This window comes from Bufo gargarizans, chromosome 10, assembly GCF_014858855.1.
Source record: "Bufo gargarizans isolate SCDJY-AF-19 chromosome 10, ASM1485885v1, whole genome shotgun sequence".
Classification (NCBI taxonomy): Eukaryota; Metazoa; Chordata; class Amphibia; order Anura; family Bufonidae; genus Bufo; species Bufo gargarizans.
The window spans coordinates 65,378,717-65,403,010 of NC_058089.1; the positions used below are offsets into that span (position 1 = coordinate 65,378,717).

Sequence of the window (24,294 nt, forward strand, 5' to 3'; positions counted from 1 at the left end):
GTGACGTGAACGCATAGCACCCGCACTGAATCCTGACTAGAGATGAGCGAACTTCTGTTTTAAGTTCGGCGTCTAAAGTTCGGAGGGCGGGTTAGCGGAGAATCCCGATCTGGAACCGGATATGGATTCCGACTTCCGTTGTGGTCCGTGGTAGCGGAATCAATAATCGGCCATTATTGATTCCGCTACCACGGACCACAACGGAAGTCGGAATCCATATCCGGTTCCAGATCGGGATTCTCCGCTAACCCGCCCCCGAACTTTAGACGCCGAACTTAAAACAGAAGTTCGCTCATCTCTAATCCTGACCCATTCATTTCAATGGGTCTGTGTACATGAGCGTTGTTTTTCACGCATCAGTTCTGCGTTGCGTGAAAATCGCAGCATGTTCTATATTCTGCGTTTTTAACGCAGCCCTGGCCCCATAGAAGTGAATGGGGCTGCGTGAAAAACGCATTGCACCCGCAAGCAAGTGCGGGTGCGATACGTTTTTCACTGATGGTTGCTAAGAGATGTTGTTTGTAAACATTCAGTTTTTTATCACGTGTGTGAAAAAACGCATCAAAACGCATTGCACCCACACAGAGAAAACTGAACAACTAAACACAATCGCAGACAAAACTGACTGAACGCATCCGGACCTAATTCGTCACGCTCGTGTGAAAGAGGCCTACGGGTACTTTCACACTTGCGTTTTTCTATTCCAGCATAGAGTTCCGTCACAGGGGCTCTATACCGGAAAAGAACTGATCAGGCATATCCCCATGCATTCTGAATGGAGAGTAATCCGTTCAGTTTGCATCAGGATGTCTTCAGTTCAGTAGTTTTGACTGACCAGGCAAAAGAGAAAACCACAGCATGCTACGGTTTTCTCTCCGGCGAACAAAAACTGAAGACTTTCCCATAGGAATGTATTAGCGCCGGATCCGGCATTCGGAATGCTGGATCCGTCGTTCCGGAATGCGCATGCGCAGATCAGTAAAAATGAGAAAAAATGTACAAGACAGATCCGTCTGTCCGCATGACAAGCGGAGAGACGGATCCGTCCTTGCAATGCATTTGTGAGACGGATCCGTCTCACAAATGCTTTCAGTCAGCGGCGGCCAGTTCCGACGATGGAACTGCCCGCCGGATCACACTGCCGCAAGTGTGAAAGTAGCCTTAGGCAGGTGTGAGGAAAGCACCGAGGATTCCGCATAGTGATCAAATCCTTCTGTCTCTTCATGTAATCTCATGGCCCTGTGGGGTCCAGATCATCACTTTCAGGACCCAATAATGTGGATTGGATGTGGACACATTCAACTAATAAAAGATCATGTCCTATTCTTGTCCGTTTTGTGGACAATAATAGGCATTTCTAATATGCAGCAGAATGTGTGGGATGCACGTGGCCGGTATCTATGATTTGCTGATCCGCAATTTGCAGAACGCAAAATAGATATAGTCGTGTGAATGGCGCCTTAGGGTACTTTCACCCTAGCATTATTCTTTTCCGGTATTGAAATCCGGTAAAGGGTCTCAATACTGGGGAAAATATATATTTGGTTGTCTCCTAATGCATTCTGAATGGAGAGCAATCCGTTCAAGATGTCTTCCGTTCAGTCTTTTTGCCATTTCAGGATGGAGATAATACCGTAGTTGTATTTTTTCCAGCCAAAATCCCGGGACAATACAGCACTTGCCGAATCTGGCATTTATTTCCATAGAGATGTATTAATGCCGGCCCATTACCAAGTGTTCTGGAAATTGCCGGATCCGGTTCTCCAATCTGCGCATGTGCCAGGAGCTATTTTTGCGTTGGATCTTTAAATACCGGATCTTTTATTACGGATGATACCGGATGTCATGAGATGGATCCGGTATTTCAACGGATCCAGAAAAAAAGCTGTTTGTATATGGATTGCCAGATCCGGCAGGCAGTTCAGTTGCTGGAACTGGCTGCCGGAATTAAAAAACGCTAGTGTGAAAGTTCCCTTACTCCAAAGATAGTTCTTAACCTTATTCCGCTTATGTGAAATTACCCCAAATAATTAGATTAGTGGGGTTCCTACCGCTGGGAGCCCTAGTAATCATAAGAATGGGAGCACCTTGAAATTAATGGAGTGGCTGTGCACATGCTCTACCGGCCGCTCCATTTATTTTGGGGGTCCTTATGGAGTACGGTGTCCCTGTTTTCGTGATTGGTGGGGATCCCAGACGTATGGCCCCAACAATCTAATACCTGTCCCCTATCTTGTATATAAGAGATAACATAACCGGAATACCTCTTTTTAAGGTTCCTCAATTTTCCTTTTTTTTTTATTTCCTTTCGGAGCTATAGCTTTTTTTATTTTTCCATTCATACAGCTGTATCCAGGGCTTGATTCTTGTGGGACATCTTAGGCCTTTTCCTTAGTGGCATATAAGATGTAGTAAACATCCCCCATAATTTCACAGTTTTCTTTTTTTCACCTGAGATGTTTGGTGTTTTTTTTTTTTATGCGGTAAAGACACCAGCTCCAGATATTAGGTGAAGGACACAGGACAAACAAGTGTTTTTTTTTTTTTTTTGTGTTGTTCATGCGTTTAGCCAACACATTCTCTATAAGGAAAAGATGCCTTGAGGAAAATGCTAGTGGTAAGACACACTGGCCCAGATTTACTAATATTTCTGTGCTAGAAATCTGTCAAAAAAAAGTGATGCAAAAATACATAGTATATAAGGCCAAAAAAAGACATCTGTCCATCCAGTTCGGCCTGTTATCCTGCAAGTTGATCCAGAGGAAGGCAAAAAACAACCTGTGAGGTAGAAGTAAATTTTCCTCATTTAAGGGGAAAAAAAATCCTTCCCGACTCCAATCAGGAAATCAGAATAACTCCCTGGATCAACAACCCCTCTCTAGTAGCTATAGCCTGTAATATTATTACAATCCAGAAATACATCCAGGCCCCTCTTGATCTCTTTTAGTGAACTCCCCATCACCACCTCCTCAGGCAGAGAGTTCCATAGTCTCACTGCTCTTACCGTAAAGAATCCTCTTCTATGTTTGTGTACAAACCTTCTTTCCTCCAGACGCAGAGGATGTCCCCTCGTCACAGTCCTGGGGATAAATAGATGATGGGAGAGATCTATGTACTGACTCCTGATATATTTATACATGGTTATTAGATCGCCCCTTAGTCGACTTTTTTCTAAAGTGAATGACCCTAATTTTGATAATCTTTCAGGGTGCTGTAGTTGCCCCATTCCAGTTATTACTTTAGTTGCCCTCCTCTGGGCCCTCTCAAGCTCTGCTATGTCTGCCTTGTTCGCAGGAGCCCAGAACTATACACAGTACTCCATGTGTGGTCTGACTAGTGATTTGTAAAGTGGTAGGACTTTGTTCTCATCATGGGCATCTATGCCCCTTTTGATGCAACCCATTATCTTATTAGCCTTGGCAGAAGCTGCCTGACACTGGTTTTTACAGCTTAGGCTACGTTCACATCACCGTTCAGCCTTTCCGTTCTCCTGCTCCGTTTAGGGGCAGGAGAACGGAAAGGACAGATAAGCACATAACTGACACCAAACTGAGTCAAACGGAGCCTGAGGACCCCTTAGACTATAATGGGGTCCGTTATGTTTCCGCTCAGATGATTTTTAAGCGGAGACAAAAGTTGTGCATGCAGGACGGATCCGTCTCTGCTTAAAAATCATCTTCTGAGCGGAAACATAACGGACCCCATTATAGTCTATGGGGTCCTAAGGGCTCCGTTTGACTCAGTTTGGTGTCAGTTATGTGCTTATCCGTCCTTTCCATTCTCCTGCCCCTAAACGGAGCAGGAGAACGGAAAGGCTGAACGGGGATGTGAACGAAGCCTTAGGCCTCATGCACACGACAGTTTTTTTTCACGGTCCGCAAAAACGGGGTCCATGGGTCCGTGATCCATGACCGTTTTTTCGTCCGTGGGTCTTCCTTGATTTTTGGAGGATCCACGGACATGAAAAAAAAGTCGTTTTGGCGTCCGCCTGGCCGTGCGGAGCCAAATGGATCCGTCCTGAATTACAATGCAAGTCAATGGGGACGGATCCGTTTGAAAATTGAGCCACAGTGTGTCATCTTCAAACGGATCCGTCCCCATTGACTTACATTATAAGTCTGGACGGATCCGCTTGCCTCCGCACGGCCAGGCGGACACCCGAACATAACTTGAAGCGTCCCCATCACCATGGGAACGCCTCTACGTTAGAATATACTGTCGGATATGAGCTACATCGTGAAACTCATTTCCGACAGTATATTCTAACACAGAGGCGTTCCCATGGTGATGGGGACGCTTCAGGTTAGAATACACTGCAAACTTGGTACAAGACTGCCCCCTGCTGCCTGGCACCACCCGATCTCTTACAGGGGGATATGATAGCACAATTAACCCCTCCAGGTGCGGCACCTAAAGGGGTTAATTGTACTATCATATTCTCCTGTAAGAGATCAGGGCCGCCAGGCAGCAGGGGGCAGACCCCCCCCCTCCTCCCTCTATAGTTATAAATCGTTGGTGGCACAGTGTGTGCCCACCATCGCCCCCCCCCTTCCTCCCTCTATAGTTAAAAATCGTTGGTGGCACAGTGTGTGCCCACCATCGCCCGCCCCTTCCTCCCTCTATAGTTAAAAGTCGTTGGTGGCACAGTGTGCGCCCACCATCGGCCCCCCCTCTCTCTATAGTAGTAACAACCATTGGTGGCAGTGTGCGGCCTCCCATTCCTCCCCCCCCCCCCCCCAATCATTGGTGGCAGCGGAGTTCCGATTGGAGTCCCAGTTTAATCGCTGGGGCTCCGATCGGTAACCATGGCAACCAGGAAGCTACTGCATCCCTGGTTGCCATGGTTACTTAGCAATAGTACAATTGTAGAAGATTCATACTTACCTGCTTGCTGCTGCGATGTCTGTGACCGGCCGGGAGCTCCTCCTACTGGTAAGTGAAAGGTCTGTGCGGTGCATTGCTAAAGAACTGTCACTTACCAGTAGGAGGAGCTCCCGGCCGGTCACAGACATCGCAGCAGCAAGCAGGTAAGTATGAATCTTCTACTATTGTACTATTGCTAAGTAACCACGGCAACCAGGGCTGCAGTAGCTTCCTGGTTGCCATGGTTACCGATCGGAGCCCCAGCGATTAAACTGGGACTCCGATCGGAACCACGCTGCCGCCAATGATCGGGGGGGGGGGGGGGGGGAGATGGGAGGCCGCACACTGCCACCAATGGTTGTTACTACTATAGAGAGAGGGGGGGCCGATGGTGGGCGCACACTGTGCCACCAACGATTTTTAACTATAGAGGGGGGAAGGGGGGGGGTGATGGTGGGCACACACTGTGCCACCAACGATTTTTAACTATAGAGGGAGGAAGGGGGGGGGGCGATGGTGGGCGCACACTGTGCCACCAACGATTTTTAACTATAGAGGGAGGAAGGGGGGGGGGATGGTGGGCGCACACTGTGCCACCAACGATCTTCAAACTGGGGGGGGGGGGGGTCTGCCCCCTGCTGCCTGGCAGCCCTGATCTCTTACAGGAGAATATGATAGTACAATTAACCCCTTTAGGTGCCGCACCTGAAGGGGTTAATTGTGCTATCATATCCCCCTGTAAGAGATCGGGTGGTGCCAGGCAGCAGGGGGCAGTTTTGTACCAAGTTTGCAGTGTATTCTAACTAGAAGCGTCCCCATCACCATGGGAACGCTTCTGTGTTAGAATATACTGTCGGAAATGAGTTTTCACGAAGTGAAAACTTAGATCAGAAAAAGCTTTTATGCAGACGGGTCTTCGGATCCGTCTGTATGAAAGCAACCTACGGCCACGGATCACGGACACGGATGCCAATCTTGTGTGCATCCGTGTTCTTTCACGGACCCATTGACTTGAATGGGTCCGTGAACGGTTGTCCGTCAAAAAAATAGGACAGGTCATATTTTTTTGACGGACAGGATACACGGATCACGGCCTCGGCTGCAAAACGGTGCATTTACCGATTTTTCCACGGACCCATTGAAAGTCAATGGGTCCGCGAAAAAAAACGGAAAACGGCACAACGGCCACGGATGCACACAACGGTCGTGTGCATGAGGCCTTAGTTTGCTGTTCACTAAAATTCTTAGGTTGTTTTCCATGTCAGTGTTACCCAGTGTTTTACCATTTAGTATGTACGGGTGACTTGCATTATTCCTTCCCATGTGCATAACCTTACATTTGTCAGTGTTAAACCTCATCTGCCACTTCTATGCCCAAGCCTCTAATCTATCCAGATCCCTCTGTCGTAGTATACTGTCCTCTTCCGTGTCAATTACTTTACACAGTTTAGTGTCATCTGCAAAAATTGATATTTTACTATGCAAGCCTCCTACAAGATCATTAATAAATATATTGAAGAGAATAGGGCCCAATACTGACCCCTGAGGTACCCCACTAGTGACAGCGACCCAATCTGAGTGTGTACTGTTAATAACCACCCTCTGTTTTTAATCATCGAGCCGGTTACTTACCCACATACAGATGTTTTCTCCCAGTCCGAGCATTCTCATTTTGTACTGTATACTAACCTTTTATGCGGTACAGTGTCAAATGCTTTGGAGAAGTCCAGATATACGACATCCATTGATTCGCCGCTGTCAAGTCTAGAACTTACCTCCTCATAGAAACTGATCAAATTAGTTTTTTTTTTTTAACATTCTCTTTTTTATTGTGTTTATCATCAACAAAAAGCGTATAATTACATATACATAAGGCCTTTGGAAAAGGCAGGACCAGTGCAACTGGCCAATAGAGCAATACATCGCAAGTCACAAGTATAACCTACATCATTGTTAAGCAAAAGGGTCTTCCGACGACCTAACTTATCATGCATTGTGAATCTTGCGATTCTTAGGCCTCTTTCACACGGGCGTCATGTTTTTTGCCCGGATAAGAGGCAGGTGCGTTGCGGGAAAATGCACGATTTTTCCGCGCGAGTGCAAAACATTGTAATGCGTTTTGCACTCGCGTGAGAAAAATCACGCATGTTTGGTACCCAAACCCGAACTTCTTCACAGAAGTTCGGGCTTGGGATTGATGTTCTGAAGATGTTTTATTTTCCCTTATAACATGGTTATAAGGGAAAATAATAGCATTCTGACTACAGAATGCATAGCATAATAGTGCTGGAAGGGTTAAAAAAATAAAAAAGTTAACTCACCTTATCCTCTTGAGCGCGTAGTTCCCGGTCTCTTCTTTACTAGCTGTGGCCTAAATGACCTGTGGTGATATCAGATCACATGCTCCAATCACATGGTCCATCACCATGGTGATGGAGCATGTGATCTGACATCACCACAGGTCCTTTAGCCCACAGCTAGTAAAGAACAGACCGGGAACTACGCGATCAAGAGGATAAGGTGAGTTAACTTTTTAATTTTTTTAACCCTTCCAGCACTATTGTACTAAGCATTCTGTATTCAGAATGCTATTATTTTCCCTTATAACCATGTTATAAGGGAAAATAATACAGTGAATAGACTGTCACCTAGAACCCATGTGTGAAAATCGCACCGCATCCGCACTTGCTTGCGGATGCTTGCGATTTTCACGCAACCCCATTCACTTCTATGGGGCCTGCATTGCGTGGATTATCGCACCGCAACGCACAAAGAGGAGCATGCTGCAATTTTCACGCAACGCATAAGTGATGCGTGAAAATCACCGCTCATGTGAACAGCCCCATAGAAATGAATGGGTCAGGATTCAGTGCGGGTGCAATGCGTTCAACTCACGCATCGCACCCGCGCGGAATACTCGCCCGTGTGAAAGGGGCCTAATACACTTACTGTTCCAAAATTTGTAATAAGGAAACAACACGAATAAAGGAAAAACGTAAAACAAAAAGTCGAGTAAGTTCCCTCCATTAGCGAGTTCTACACGAGTCTTAAATCTAAATATTGCAGTATGTTATGCCTAATCTCACATCACTTTCACCTGATCAGATACTTGTAGGAATAGGTAGTAGGCCTAGCCAATTGGCTCCTAACTGGACCTTTCTCAAGGTAATCTCGTGTCTCATCTCCTTACTCTCCATTCGGGGTGGGGGGGGATCTCTGAACGCTCTGGTCAGAGTAGTTGACCCTTCTTTGTTGTGTTTCAATATGTGACAGCCATGGTTGCCAAGTATTCAAAAAACCTTGCCTGTTATGAGTGTCCCAACTCGCTAATTCCTCCATTCTACACCAGTGGTTCATCTTCTCGTACCACATGGATACGCTAGGCGGATCGGGAGTTCTCCACAGCGCTGGAATGAGTAACTTGGCAGCCATAATCATATGCGTCTGTAGATTATTTTTATGGGGCGTGAATTTGCCTTCTGGCCTCCATAACAATACTAGAGGAGCAGTCAAGTGCCCTGGACAAATCTTATTCATGGTGCCCTCCACCGTATCCCAAAACTGCCTAATTTTCGGACAGTACCACCATATGTGGGAAAGGCTGCCCAGTCCCTCCAGACACCTCCAGCAGTCACTCGAATTACCCAAGTGAATTTTGTATAGGAATTCAGGCGTGCAATACCATCTAGTGAGGGTTTTAAGTGAATTCTCTTGCACCTTGACACATCTGGAGAATCCATGTGAGTGTGACAGGATGAAGGATCTACTAGAGTCTTCTAGACTTATATCTAATTCTCTTTCCCATTCCCTCAGGTAAGAGGGTGGCGTATCATCTCTTTTCTCTAAGATCTGCCGATCGCCTTTAGGTGGTAATTTTGGCAAAAAGACCATGGTCTCCAACCAAGAGGGATCTATCATCTGGGAGTGTTTAGACGACTTAAACTTCCTCAAAATCCCATTTTTGTATGTCAGTACCCACTTTAGGTGGTTCCACTCGGATGGATTCATAAAAATCGGAGAAGGGCAACCTCGAGAGATCTCCCAATCTGAGCTCAGATACTGAGTCCCATACCGGGTTAGTCGCATCACCCTGTCAGAAAGAACATAAGGCAATGCATCAAGAGGAGTAACTGGGGATAAATGACCTTTACTGAGGTTTAGCGCAGGTGACCTCTGGCACTCCTTAACCACTTCAGCCCCGCTAGCTGAAACCCCCTTCATGACCAGAGCACTTTTTACACTTCGGCACTACACTCCTTTCACCGTTTATCGCTCGGTCATGCAACTTACCACCCAAATGAATTTTACCTCCTTTTCTTCTCACTAATGGAGCTTTCATTTGGTGGTATTTTATTGCTGCTGACATTTTTACTTTTTTTGTTATTAATCAATTGCAAAAAAATGAAATTTTTCACTTTCAGCTGTAAAATTTTGCAAAAAAAACGACATCCATATATAAATTTTTCGCCAAATTTATTGTTCTACATGTCTTTGATGAAAAAAAAATGTTTGGGCAAGAAAAAAATGGTTTGGGTAAAATAGTTTACAAACTATGGTACAAAAATGTGAATTTCCGCTTTTTGAAACAGCTCTGACTTTCTGAGCACCTGAGTCATGATTCCTGAGGTTCTACAATGCCCAGACAGTAGAAACCCCCCACAAATGACCCCATTTCGGAAAGTAGACACCCTAAGGTATTCGCTGATGGGCATAGTGAGTTCATAGAACTTTTTATTTTTTGTCACAAGTTAGCGGAAAATGATGATGATGATTTTTTTTTTTTTTTTTCTTACAAAGTCTCATGTTCCACTAACTTGCGACAAAAAATAAAAAATTCTAGGAACTCACCATGCCCCTCACAGAATACCTTGGGGTGTCTTCTTTCCAAAATGGGGTCACTTGTGGCGTAGTTATACTGTCCTGGCAATTTAGGGGCCCAAATGTGTGAGAAGTACTTTGCAATCAAAATGTGTAAAAAATGGCCTGCGAAATCCGAAAGGTGCACTTTGGAATGTGTGCACCTTTGCCCACCTAGGCTGCAAAAAAGTGTCACACATCTGGTATCGCCGTACTCAGGAGAAGTTGGGGAATATGTTTTGCGGTGTCATTTTACATATACCCATGCTGGGTGAGAGAAATATCTTGGCAAAAGACAACTTTTCCCATTTTTTTTATCCAAAGTTGGCATTTGACCAAGATATTTCTCTCACCCAGTATGGGTATATGTAAAATGACACCCCAAAACACATTCCCCAACTTCTCCTGAGTACGGCGATACCAGATGTGTGACACTTTTTTGCAGCCTAGATGCGCAAAGGTGCCCAAATTCCTTTTAGAGGGGCATTTTTAGACATTTGGATCCCAGACTTCTTCTCACGCTTTAGGGCCCCTAAAAAGCAAGGGCAGTATAAATACCCCACATGTGACCCCACTTTGGAAAGAAGACACCCCAAGGTATTCAATGAGGGGCCTGGCGAGTTCATAGAATTTTTATTTTTTCTGCATAAGTTAGCGGAAATTGATTTTTTTTGGTTTTTTTCTCACAAAGTCTCACTTTCCGCTAACTTAGGACAAAAATTTCAATCTTTCATGGACTCAATATGCCCCTCAGCAAATACCTTGGGGTGTCTTCTTTCCGAAATGGGGTCACATGTGGAGTATTTATACTGCCCTGGCTTTTTAAGGGCCCTAAAGCGTGAGAAGAAGTCTGGAATATAAATGTCTAAAAATGTTTACGCATTTGGATTCTGTGAGGGGTATGGTGAGTTCATGTGAGATTTTATTTTTTGACACAAGTTAGTGGAATATGAGACTTTGAAAGAAAAAACAAAAAAAAAAATTCACATATTTCCGCTAACTTGAGCCAAAAAAATGTCTGAATGGAGCCTTACAGGGGGTGGGTGATCAATGACAGGGGGGTGATCAATGACAGGGGGGGTGATCACCCATATACACTCCCTGATCACCTCCATCATTGATCACCCCCCTGTAAGGCTCCATTCAGACGTCCGCATGTGTTTTGCGGATCCGATCCATGTATCCATGGATCCGTTAAAATCATGCGGACGTCTGAATGGAGCCTTACCAGGGGGGTGATCAATGACAGGGGGTGATCACCCATATACACTCCCTGATCACCCCCTGTCATTGATCACCCCCCTGTAAGGCTCCATTCAGACGTCCGTATGATTTTTATGGATACATGGATCGGATCCGCAAAACACATGCGGACGTCTGAATGGAGCCTTACCAGGGGGGTGATCAATGACAGGGGGTGATCACCCATATACACTCCCTGATCACCCCCCTGTAAGGCTCCATTCAGACGTCCGTATGATTTTTACGGATCCATGGATACATGGATCGGATCTGCAAAACACATGCGGACGTCTGAATGGAGCCTTACAGGGGGGTGATCAATGACAGGGGGTGATCATGGAGTGTATATGGGTGATCATCCCCTGTCATTGATCACCCCCCTGGTAAGGCTCCATTCAGACGTCCGCATGATTTTTACGGATCCATGGATACATGGATCGGATCCGCAAAACACATGCGGACATCTGAATGGAGCCTTACGGGGGGTGATCAATGACAGGGGGTGATCAGGGAGTGTATATGGGTGATCACCCCCTGTCATTGATCACCCCCCTGGTAAGGCTCCATTCAGACGTCCGCATGATTTTTACGGATCCATGGATACATGGATCGGATCCGCAAAACACATGCGGACGTCTGAATGGAGCCTTACAGGGGGGTGATCAATGACAGGGGGTGATCAGGGAGTGTATATGGGATGATCACCCCCCTGTAAGGCTCCATTCAGACGTCCGCATGTGTTTTGTGGATCCGATCCATGTATCCATGGATCCGTAAAAATCATACGGACGTCTGAATGGAGCCTTGCAGGGGGGTGATCAATGACAGGGGGGTGATCAATGACAGGGGGTGATCAGGGAATCTATATGGGTGATCACCCGCCTGTCATTGATCACCCCCCTGTAAGGCTCCATTCAGACGTCCGCATGTGTTTTGCGGATCCGATCCATGTATCCATGGATCCGTAAAAAATCATACGGACGTCTGAATGGAGCCTTGCAGGGGGGTGATCAATGACAGGGGGTGATCAGGGAATCTATATGGGTGATTACCCGTCTGTCATTGATCACCCCCCTGTAAGGCTCCATTCAGACGTCCGCATGTGTTTTGCGGATCTGATCCATGTATCCATGGATCCGTAAAAATCATACGGACGTCTGAATGGAGCCTTACAGGGGGGTGATCAATGACAGGGGGGTGATCAATGACAGGGGGTGATCAGAGAATCTATATGGGTGATCACCCGCCTGTCATTGATCACCCCCCTGTAAGGCTCCATTCAGACGTCCGTATGTGTTTTGCGGATCCGATCCATGTATCTGTGGATCCGTAAAAATCATACGGACATCTGAACGGAGCCTGACAGGGGGGTGATCAATGACAGGGGGGTGATCAATGACAGGGGGGGTGATCAGGGAGTTTATATAGGGTGATCAGGGGTTTATAAGGGGTTAATAAGTGACGGGGGGGGGGTGTAGTGTAGTGTTTGGTACGACTTCACTGACCTACCTGTGTCCTCTGGTGGTCGATCCTAACAAAAGGGACCACCAGAGGACCAGGTAGTAGGTATATTAGACGCTGTTATCAAAACAGCGTCTAATATACCTTTAGGGGTTAAAAAAAAAATCACATCTCCAGCCTGCCAGCGAGCGATCGCCGCTGGCAGGCTGGAGATCCACTCGCTTACCTTCTGTTCCTGTGAGCGCGCGCGCCTGCGTGCGCGCGTTCACAGGAAATCTCGGGTATCGCGAGATGACGCGCCGATGCGTCCAGGAGGAACAAATCAACCACCTCCCGGACGCATCGGCGCGTTAGGCAGTCGGGAGGTGGTTAATAGTGCCATTGGTAATAACACTTATGAGCCCCAGGGAGCCTGAGGTAGGGGGTTTGTGCCAAAGCAAATGTACACCTTGTTTCCTTAGCACTTCTCTTTCCATGCGCATATGCAGGTGTGCTTCCTTCGGTCTAGCTAAAGCTAACCATCTCTCTAAATGAATAGCCTGATCAAATTAGTTTGACGTGACCGATCCCTCATGAAGCCATGCTGATATGGCGTTATTTGCTTATTTTCATTGAGGCGCTCCAAGATAGCATCTCTTAGAAAACCTTCAAACAGTTTACCCACAACAGATGCTAAACTTACCGGTCTATAGTTTCCAGGCTCTGTTTTTAGACCCTTTTTGAATATTGGCACCACATTTGCTTTGCGCCAATCCTGTGGAACATTCCCTGTCAGTATGGAATCATTAAATATCAGAAATAAGGGTCTGGCTATGACATTACTTAATTATCTTAGGATACGGGGGTGTATGCCATCTGGTCCTGGTGATTTGTCTATTTTATTCTTTTTAAGACCCCACTGTACTTCTTCCTGGGTCAGACAGGCACTTTTAACAGGGAATTTACATTCTGCATTTCACCTGACAGTTTATATTCTTGCCACAATTTGGTGTATCTAGGGTTTTGTACATTTCTATTTATGACATACCGGTACATAAGTAGCGGGATTTAGTGAAAAAAGGGAGGGACCTTGGATGGACCATTTAGCATCAATATTTTGGCGCACTTCTGATGTAAAAATCTCTTAAAGTGGTGTGCAAAATCCCATTCACTGGAATTTAGATCTGGCTGCTAATCTAAATGACAAAAAAGCCGTGTGGTCAGAGGTATGCCAGCATCTTACTATCTAAAGAAATGCCCTCAGTGCTGCTTGTAGAGCTTAGGCCTCAGACACGATTCTTCTTACAGGAGAAGCTATGGAAATGTGCAGACATCCCTCTATATTACAGTTATGTTTGCATAGGTTGGCAATAAGGCTGAACTGAGAGCATTTCCCCCAAAGCTTTTCTATTTGAGGCAAGCTGGATCCTCGGGAATGAGAGCTGCTCATACAGCAACTGGGGTTGAGTGGAAGACTCTTCCATTTAAATGTCCTCATAAGGCATATGACTAGGCAGTTGACAGTGTGAACTCCAACATCAATCTCAAAGTAAGCATACCACCATGTAGGGTAATTCTGAGAAAAGCTTCATTTTATACTTTACACAAATACATTTTTGGTGCTTTGGGAGCGGTGCTTACTGTTTTGTGCACCTGGCTTCCCATGCGTCATCGATACTGGATTTGAAATGTCTGAGACGCAATCAAACGAGGTGCAGGCGTGGCATGGCAATATAGCAGAGCAATGGTGCACCATAGTGGCCCCACCCACAGTGCACTGAAAGCCTTAGGGCCCTTGCAGACGAGAGGTGGTCACGCTGCAAGTCCGCATCGCAGCTCCCGGCCTGAACTCCCAGCGCTGCCGGGGGTCACATAGCATTATATTGATTTATATGGTAGGAAAGGTAGCAGGCACACTCTTAGATGGGATTAAATAAAATATATATATTTACTTGACAATAGGCGTCGAATAAGTGAGTGAAGACTCTGGACACTGGATGTGTGTGCCGGATGGAAAAGAAATGGTTGGTGTGTGATATAATGGCTGGTACCATAGTCCATCATTTATTTTTCAACAGAACAATGACCCCAAACACACCTCCAGGCTGTGTAAGGGCTATTTGACCATGAAGGAGAGTGATGGGGTGCTGCGCCAGATGACCTGGCCTCCACAGTCACCGGACCTGAACCCAATCGAGATGGTTTGGGGTGAGCTGGACCGCAGAGTGAAGGCAAAAGGGCCAACAAGTGCTAAGCATCTCTGGGAACTCCTTCAAGACTGTTGGAAGACCATTTCAGGTGACTACCTCTTGAAGCTCATCAAGAGAATGCCAAGAGTGTGCAAAGCAGTAATCAAAGCAAAAGGTGGCTACTTTGAAGAACCTAGAATTTGAAATATTTTCAGTTGTTTCACACTTTTTTGTTATGTATATAATTCCACATGTGTTAATTCATAGTTGTGATGCCTTCAGTGTGAGTCTACAATTTTCATAGTCATGAAAATAAAGAAAACTCTTTGAATGAGAAGGTGTGTCCAAACTTTTGGTCTGTACTGTATATATAAACTACCTTGCAGCGAAACTATCTTTAAAAAAAAATAAAAAATATTCCATCATTACCAGATGTTGGGAAGTGAGACTACTCCACTGTATCCTATTGAAAAGTACTACACTATATATTGCTGAGTAGCACTAACAGTTTTACGGCTCAGATAGCCATTTCATTAACTTTTACCACTTTTTATTTTAACCATAAATATTTTATGGACTTGATTCACAATTTTTTTTCACCAAAGCCTGGTACCAGCTATTATATCACACACCAACCATTTATTTTCCATCCGGCACATACATCCAGTGTCCGGAGTCTTCACTCACTTATTCTACGCCTATTGTCAAGTAAATATCCAAATTTTAAACAAGTATTTAAAATAAAAATATTTTATTTAATCCCATCTAAGAGTGTGCCTGCTACCTTTCCTACCATATGCTTCTCTGTCCTTGACTGGGTGAGTCAAATCAGCTTTTTAGCACCTCGGTCATTCAATTGAGCAGTAGAGCAGTCTTTAATTTTCCTTTACATTAATTGATTTATGATGCTATGTAACCCTTACAGCTCTGGATTGTATTGGCTAACACATGGTTATTTTTCATATCCTACATGGTGGTATGCTTCCCTTGAAACTGATTTTGGAGGTGACAGACTTTCATTGAAAGGATCCTCCGGGATTTAGGATAGGTCATCAATATATGATCAACAGGGGTCCAATTCCCGGTACCCCCCCGGCAGCTGTTCTGCAGTAGTGGTTGAATGGAGGCAGTGCTACAGTCGCTATCTCTATCCACTACCCGGTGTCAAAGGGTTACAAAAAATATAATATTCATTACCCACGATCCCTGCTGCTGCCATTCCAGTGGTGCTCCAGGCTGTTTTCCAAAATAGAGAAGAGGCACAAATCTTTCAATTAAACCTCTTCTGCCTGCTGGTTTTAGCTGCAGAATACTGATCAAGTACTAACCTTGTGAAGGTGGCCTAAAGAGGTTTTTCAGGGGCAGAAGGGGTTAAAGATAAAAAAAAATGATCATTACTGACCTCTCCATCCTCTGCTGCTGTGTTTCTGCACTTCTCTAGTCCTTGCTGCTCTTCACCAGTCAGCATAGCCGCTCATTGTCTGGACAGACCACAGGAACAGCAATGGTAGAGGAAAGATTTATTTTAACCACTTTTGCCTCTTTATAGGAAAGAATAGTTCCTTGGAAAATCCCTTTAAGGCTACATGCACACCACCATATGTGTTTTGTGGTCCGCAAATTGCGAATCCTCCCCAAAAAAAAAAAACGGATGACATCCGTATGCCATCCTTTTTTTTTTGCGGATCCATTGTAACAATACCTAAAACGGACAAGAATAGGACATGTAAAACATTTTTGCGGGGCTAAGGAACAGACATACTGATGCGGATAGCACATGTTGAGCTGTCCGCATTTTTTTGCGGACCCATTGAAATGAATGGGTCTGCATCCTATCCGTAAAAAACCCGCCAAAAAACGGAACATACACGGACACAAACAACGTTCGTGTGCATGTAGTCTAAGGCCTCTTTCACACGGGCGAGATTTCCGCACGGGTTAAATACGTGAGGTGAACGCATTGCACTCGCACTGAATCCGGACCCATTCATTTCTATGGGGCTATGAACATGAGCGTTGATGTGCACATGAGCATGCTCTATTTTGTGCGTTTTTTCACGCATGGTTGCTAGGAGACTATCGGGATGGGGACCCAATCATTATTATTTTACCTTATAACATGGTTAGGTCCTTTTCCTCAAAGCAGAAGAGAGAAGAGAAGCCGGGCTGCGCGAACAAGTGGATTAAGGTGAGTTAAATTATTTATTTATTTTAACCCCTCCAGCCTTATTGTACTAAGCATTCTGAATTAAGAATGCTATTATTTTCCCTTATAACCATGTTATAAGGTAAAATAATAATGATCGGGTCCCCAACAGGCCACTGTTTTGGGAAACCATGTAATTTTCACTACCACTGAAGTCAGTTGAGTAATCCACAGTACATATGCCACATACTACTTATTGGATGGCATTACCCACACTGTGTAAAATCACGTTTCCTCCAGTGTAACTTTTGCAGACGAGTAAAGCACAGCCTTTCTTTCATAATTTATGACTTATTGGTGCCTATATGCAAGGCAACTTTATCATGATTCACATTCGCAGGAATGTACTTGTGGTCCGAATAACATGGACCATGAATACAGCAGCAGTTGCAGCAAGCCCCTAAAGAGGCAGTGCAGAGGATGGGATGGTCACGGCCCTGATGAGATCTTGTGTCATGGTGTACTCTCTCAGGCCATTGCTCCCTCGGTGTAAGGCCTCTTGCACATGTATGGTTTTGCGGTCCGTTTTACACGGATCAGTTTTTTTGTTTCAGTAGTGTTTCTGTTCTGCTTCCGTTCAGTTTTGCCGTTCCGTTTGTGATAAAAAAAAATTGCGGATCGGAAACTGAAGCATACAATAAAATAGTAAGTACATAAAAAAATTGGGCTGGCATAACATTTTCAATAGATGGTTCCGCAAAAACGGAATGGATATGGAAGACATACAGATGCATTCCATTTTTTTTTGCGGAGGACCCATTGACTTTAATGGAGCCAAGGATACTTATTTGCGGGCAATAATAGGACAAGTTTTATCTTTCAGTGAACTGAAATACTGAAACGGAATGCATACGGAGTACATTCTTTTTTTTTGCAGTATGATTGAAATGAATGGGTCTGCATACGGACCGCAAACGTAATCCGCAAAACGGAAACGGAAAAAAAAAAGTTTGTGTTCAAGAGGCCTAAGGCAAAGGTGAATCAAACACTCAGGACAGCAATAAAATAATAAAAGTCTCTCTTCACTCATTGTAAAAGATAGCCTACATTACATCTAGCAGTACAAAGTGCAATTTCTGTCCCCAGATGATGAGGTATGCTGGCTGGCAAAGTGACAATAAAGGCACCTCAGATATGCTGTATTTCTGATAACTCTCTCTTGCACTTCTGGCCTACAGCTGTATTCTGGCACTTGTGGATATAGGTGTCCACTGTGTAATGGAGACATGGTGTTGGTCTGGCCTGGGTGTTATTTGGGATATGGGTGTCTGAACTGTATTCCCTCACCTGCAGCAGGGTCTGTAACATTGTGGATTGCTGATCACTCTGCTGTCTGTATCACACTGTAGCTCTGCAGCTATCCTGTTCTTGCAGTTTCTCTGGAGTAGTGGGCTTACAGGAAAATGTGATCACTTGATGCTCCCTAACACCCTAGTGCAGTGATGGCGGCACTCAGAGCCCTCTCTGTGGGCACCCGCACCCTGGAGAAAGTCTATAAGTGTACCAATATGCCTTAGGCCCCTTTCACACGGGCGAATATTCCGCGCGGGTGCAATGCGTGAGGTGAACGCATTGCACCCGCACTGATTCCTGACCCATTCATTTCTATGGGGCTGTGCACATGAGGTGTGATTTTCACGCATCACTTGTGCGTTGCGTGAAAATCGCAGCATGCTCTATATTCTGCGTTTTTCACGCAACGCAGGCCCCATAGAAGTGAATGGGGCCGCGTGAAAATCGCAATCATCCACAAGAAAGTGCAGATGCAGTGCGATTTCCACGCATGGTTGCTAGGTGACGATCGGGCTGGGGACCCGATCTGTATTATTTTCCCTTATAACATGGTTATAAGGGAAAATAATAGCATTCTGAATACAGAATGCAAAGTAAAATAGTGATGGAGGGGTTAAAAATAAAAATAAAATTAACTCACCGAGTCCACTTGATCGCGTAGTTGCGGATCTCTGTCTTCTTCTGTAATGTTGAGCTGCCGGCTAAGGACCTGTAGTGACATCACATCACATGATCCAATCACATGGTCCCTCACCATGGTGATGAACCATGTGATTGGACCATAGTGACGTCACCACAGGTCTTTTGCCAGGTCCTGAAGATAGAACAGAGACCGGCAGCTATGGAGCAGGTAAGTTAATATTTTTTTTTTTAACCCCTCCATCCCTAATTTACTTTGCATTCTGTATTAAGAATGCTATTATTTTCCCTTATAACCATGTTTGGGCCATGCTCGTGTGAAAGAGGCCTTAGGCCCCTTTCACACGGGCGAGTATTCCGCGCGGGTGCGATGCGTGAGTTGAACGCATTGCACCCGCACTGAATCCGGACCCATTCATTTCTATGGGGCTGTTCACATGAGCAGTGATTTTCACACATCACTTATGCGAGTGAAAATCGCAGCATGTTCTATATTCTGCGTTTTTCACGTTATACTTAATATGCATTCTGTAGTCAGAATGCTATTATTTTCCCTTATAACCATGTTATAAGGGAAAATAATATAATCTTCAAAATAAGTTCGGGTTTGGGCAATTTTTCTCACGCATCACAATGTTTTGCACTCGCGCGGAAAAATCGCACATGCAAAGCACCTGCCTCTTATCCGGGCCAAAAATATGACGCCCGTGTGAAAGAGGCCTTAGACTTTTCCTGCCATCAGTGCAGGACATGCTATGAACAGCATAGGCAGCACATTGAATGTAGGCAGGTTATTATAGCTAAAGGATAAAGTACATGGAAGATATATGATATTGGTGTTCAGGTTAAATTTCCGTGTTGGCACTTTGCGATAAAAAGGTGGGTTTTGGGTTGCAGTTTGGGCACTCAGTCACTAAGAGGTTCACCATCACTGCCCTAGTGCTTCCACACTGTCTAGACTAGAACTCCCCTCCTGGCAGTAAGCAGGACCTGCCCACTTCTACTAAGAGAGGAGGAACAAGATGGTTAACCTTGTCCCTGCTAACTGTAACTCAGCATTGCTGACGTCCTTACATAACATTATGTATAAAAGATGCGGGTACTCCCAGGTCTGGGGTCCTTGCACAGCACATGTATAAATGACAAACATTTGTAATGTGCTTTTCTCACTGGGACAGCGCAGAGACAGCTACCTGTGTGGTCTGCGCGACTCCCTGGGAAGTCAGTGGCTGCCACAGAGGCGCTCAACCCCAGCACCCACCAGGGGAGACATACAACGTGCCCCTCTACTAGAGATAAAGGGTGGGATTTATCAAACTCTATGCCCTGGAAATGATGGGCCATATTTATGGAACTGTCTTTGCTGCCAATCCCAGCACAGCTTTCATTTTTAAGAGCGTTGAAGAGTTGTGTGCTGTGATTGCTACTGGCAACAGACATTTTTGTTTTGTTTTTTTAAACCATTTCACAAATCTTGCCCTTTAACCTTTTGCTTTTTACACCAGAGAAGTGGTGTAAATTATAGTTGAAATCGACACTCGCTCATAGCTGCATGGATTTTAGTGTCTGGCTCACATGCATCGTATTCCACCACTTCTAGTTCAGAATACAGCAGACCAAAATACATGGTTACATGGCTGGGATACAATTAGCAGGTAATGAGGGATCTCCTTGGCAAGGTGAAAGCAGCTTTCGATTGCTTTGCTTTGCTGGGCACCTCCTGTCCTGTGCTGCAGATCTCACAGCTTTCGTCAGCATTTCTGAAATCCCCATATATGGCTCGATCAGTTCACTTCCCTAACCTTTCTATTTCCTAAGCCTTTACAATGTAGGAAGTACAGCAACGCCGGCCCTGTACACACACAGCTCTGTAATCTGTGGGTCATATCGATCACTAAGACAGACTGATCAGTTTTAGGCTCCATTCACGCATTTTGCGGAACAGAATTGCGTATCAATTCATTTCTATGGGCAGCACTATGTTCGCACTTTATTTCTTACGTTCCGCAAAAAAATAGAACATGTCCTATTCTTGTCCGCAATTGTGGGCAAGAACAGGCATATCCTATTAGTACCGGCAATGTGCGGTCCGCAAAATGCGGAACTCACATTGCTGCTTTCCTTGTTTTGCGGCTCCGTGGATCCGCAAAACATGTTGCAGACGTGTGAATGGAGCCTTATGCTGCCCTGATGTTTCAATACAGACATCTCCAGCGCATGCTTTGAGTCCTGATATTCAGGAACCCCTGGCCCTCCCCGCCCACCTGTTGCTGATTAACAGTTATTTTCCTACTGAAAGCGGGAGCTCAGGAATATCAGGACTAATCGGCACGTGCTTGAGCTGTTCAAGATTATAGCAAAACAGCTGGGGGCATTAAAGAAAGTGACCCAGGGGATCTGTGACTAGTTTATGTCACCCTTAGGGCACCATAAAACTGGTGACGGGTTCCCTTTAACAGCATCATTTCTGTTTTTACAGATGATGGATGCTATGTAGCAGTCCACAGGATAGGTGATAAAAAGTATGATCCCATAGAGACTGAGCACTGGGACTCCTACCGATCACATTCTCTATTTGGATGAAAGTCTATGAGACTGTGGCAGCTTTCACACAGTGTTTGATCAGTTAGGCCTCATGTGCAGCCATTCTGTGCATTGGGGACCACAATTTGCAGTCCCCAATGCACGGGCAACATCCGTGCGGCGGCCGGGACGGATTGAGATCCATTCAACTTGAATGGGTCCGTGATCCGTCTAAACTGTAAAAAAATAGAACATGTGAATGGGTCCACATCTGTGATGCGGGGAGCGCGCAGCCGATGCCTGCATATTGTGGACCCGCTGTTTGTTTCGCTGGGCAACGGCTGTGTGCATGAGGCCTTATTGTGAGAACAAAACAGGTTCAAAAACACAGAACAGGTCCGAATCATTATACCTAATTATTATTTCGGCGGTGCAGTTCAATGACAAGTACTCGCTCTATTCACTTAAATTACATTACACAACGCCACTGCCAATATACATGGCTTGCACAACCCCTTGAAAGGGTTTGTACCATCAGAAATACTGTCATGTAGCTGACTGATATTAGCGATGCGCTAATGTCAGCACTACATAACAGTATGTTTTTGACATTTCTCCCTGCAGCCGTTTTGGTAAAAATAAGCACTTTTATAATATGCTAATGAGACTCTAGGTGCTATGTGGGCATAAAATCAGCACCTAGAGGCTCCGTCTACTCACCCTTTATCCCGCCCAGGTCCCCTGTTCTGCCCGCCTCGCTCCTCTTGATTGATGTGACGGTTCGCAGCATCATTGACGAAATCGCGCGCCTGCGCCGTTCACTTCTATCTTCGGTGCAGTGAGTGAAGGCCGCTCTCCTGATGTCGGTTTCCTCACTGTGACGTAGTCGGCGCAGGCACAGTGAGGAATCCGGCACCAGGAGCGTATCATTCACTCACTGCGCCTGCGCCGAATACAGAAGTGAATGGCATAGGTGCAGGATTTTGTCAACGATGCTGCGAACCGTCACATCAATCAAGAGGAGCAGGGCGGGCAGAACAGGGGACCTGGGCGGGATAAAGGGTGAGTAGACGGAGCCTCTAGGTGATTTTACGTCCACATAGCACCTAGAGGCTCATTAGCATACTATAAAACTGCTTATTTTACCAAAACGGTTGCAGGGAGAAATGTCAAAAACATACTGTTATGTAGTGCTGACATTAGCGCATCGCTGCTGACATTAGTGCATCGCTAATGTCAGTCAGCTACATAACAGTATTTCTGATGGTAGAAACCCTTTAAGGACTTTAATATTGTGCAGGTAAGACCATTATTAACCACCTCAGCTCCCCTAGCTTAAACACCCTTAGGCCGAATGCACACGGCCGTGTTTCACAGCCGTGTGCGGGCCATGGAACCGCGGACTGGATCCCTCCTGAGAGCAGGAGCGCACGGCGTCACTGGTTGCTATGACACCGTGCGCTCCCTGCTGCCGGCACAGTACAGTAATACACTGGTATAGATCATATATTAAGGACCGTCATCGAAGGTCCTTAACCTGTATTTAATGGAGCAGCTCACCCCAGGTCCTGTTCATCAGCAGAGGAGGCACAAGGAGATGCCGGGCTTCGCGAGCAAGTGGACTAAGGTGAGTTAAATTATTTATTTATTTATTTTAACCCCTCTAGCGCTGTTTTACTATGCATTCTGTATTCAGAATGCTATTATTTTCCCTTATAACCATGTTATAAGGGAAAATAATACAATCTTCAGAACATCAATCCCAAGCCCGAACTTCTATGAAGAAGTTCGGGTTTGGGTAACAAACATGCCCAATTTTGCTCGCGAGTGCAACGCATGACAATGTTTTGCACTCGCGCAGGAAAATTGCGCATTTTCCCGCAACGCACCTGGCTCTTATCCGACGCCCGTGTGAAAGAGGCCTAAAGGTGCTCTTTGGAATGTGGGCCCCTTTGCCCACTTTGGCTGCAAAACAGTGTCACACATGTGGTATTGCCATACTCAGGAGAAGTTGGGCAATGTGTTTTGGGGTGTCATTTTACATATACCCATGCTGGGTGAGATAAATATCTCGGTCAAATGCCAACTTTGTATAAAAAAATGGGAAAAGTTGTCTTTTGCCGAGATATTTCTCTCACCCAGCATGGGTATATGTAAAATGACACCCCAAAACACATTGCCCAACTTCTCCTGAGTACGGCGATACCACATGTGTGACACTTTTTTGCAGCCTAGGTGTGCAAAGGGGCCCACATTCCAACGAGCACCTTTAGGATTTCACAGGGCTTTTTTTTTTTTACACATTTTGATTTCAAACTACTTCTCACGCATTAGGGCCCCTAAAAAGCCAGGGCAGTATAACTACCCCACAAGTGACCCCATTTTGGAAAGAAGACACCCCAAGGTATTCCGTGAGGGGCATGGTGAGTTCCTAGAGTTTTTTTATTTTTTGTCACGTCTTCTTTCCAAAATGGGGTCACTTGTGGGGTAGTTATACTGCCCTGGCATTCTAGGGGCCCTAAAGCGTGAGAAGAAGTCTGGAATATAAATGTCAAAAAAAAATTACGCATTTGGATTCCGTGAGGGGTATGGTGAGTTCATGTGAGATTTTATTTTTTGACACAAGTTAGTGGAATATGAGACTTTGTAAGAAAAAAATAAAATTTCCGCTAACTTGTGCCAAAAAAATGTCTAAATGGAGCCTTACAGGGGGGTGATCAATGACAGGGGGGTGATCAGGGAGTCTATATGGGGTGATCACCCCCCTGTCATTGATCACCCCCTGTAAGGCTCCATTCAGACGTCCGTATGTGTTTTGCGGATCCGATCCGTTATAAGGGAAAATAATACCATTCTTAATACAGAATGCTTAAAAATAGGGCTGAAGGGGCTAAAAAAAATATTTACCTTAATCCACTTGTCCGCACAGCCTGGCTTCTCTTCTTTCTTCTATTTTGCTGTGCAGGAGAAAAAGGACCTGTGGTGACGTCACTGTTTTCATCACATGGTCCGTCACATGATCCATCACCATGGTGATGGATC

At 45.3% G+C, this 24,294-nt stretch overlaps 1 protein-coding gene across 2 annotated transcripts in view; it reads left to right on the plus strand.

Annotated features, from left to right (window-relative positions):
• The window catches only part of MUS81 (MUS81 structure-specific endonuclease subunit), a 391,902-nt gene that overhangs the window by 2,232 nt on the left and 365,376 nt on the right, over nucleotides 1-24,294 (plus strand). The window lies entirely within an intron of this gene.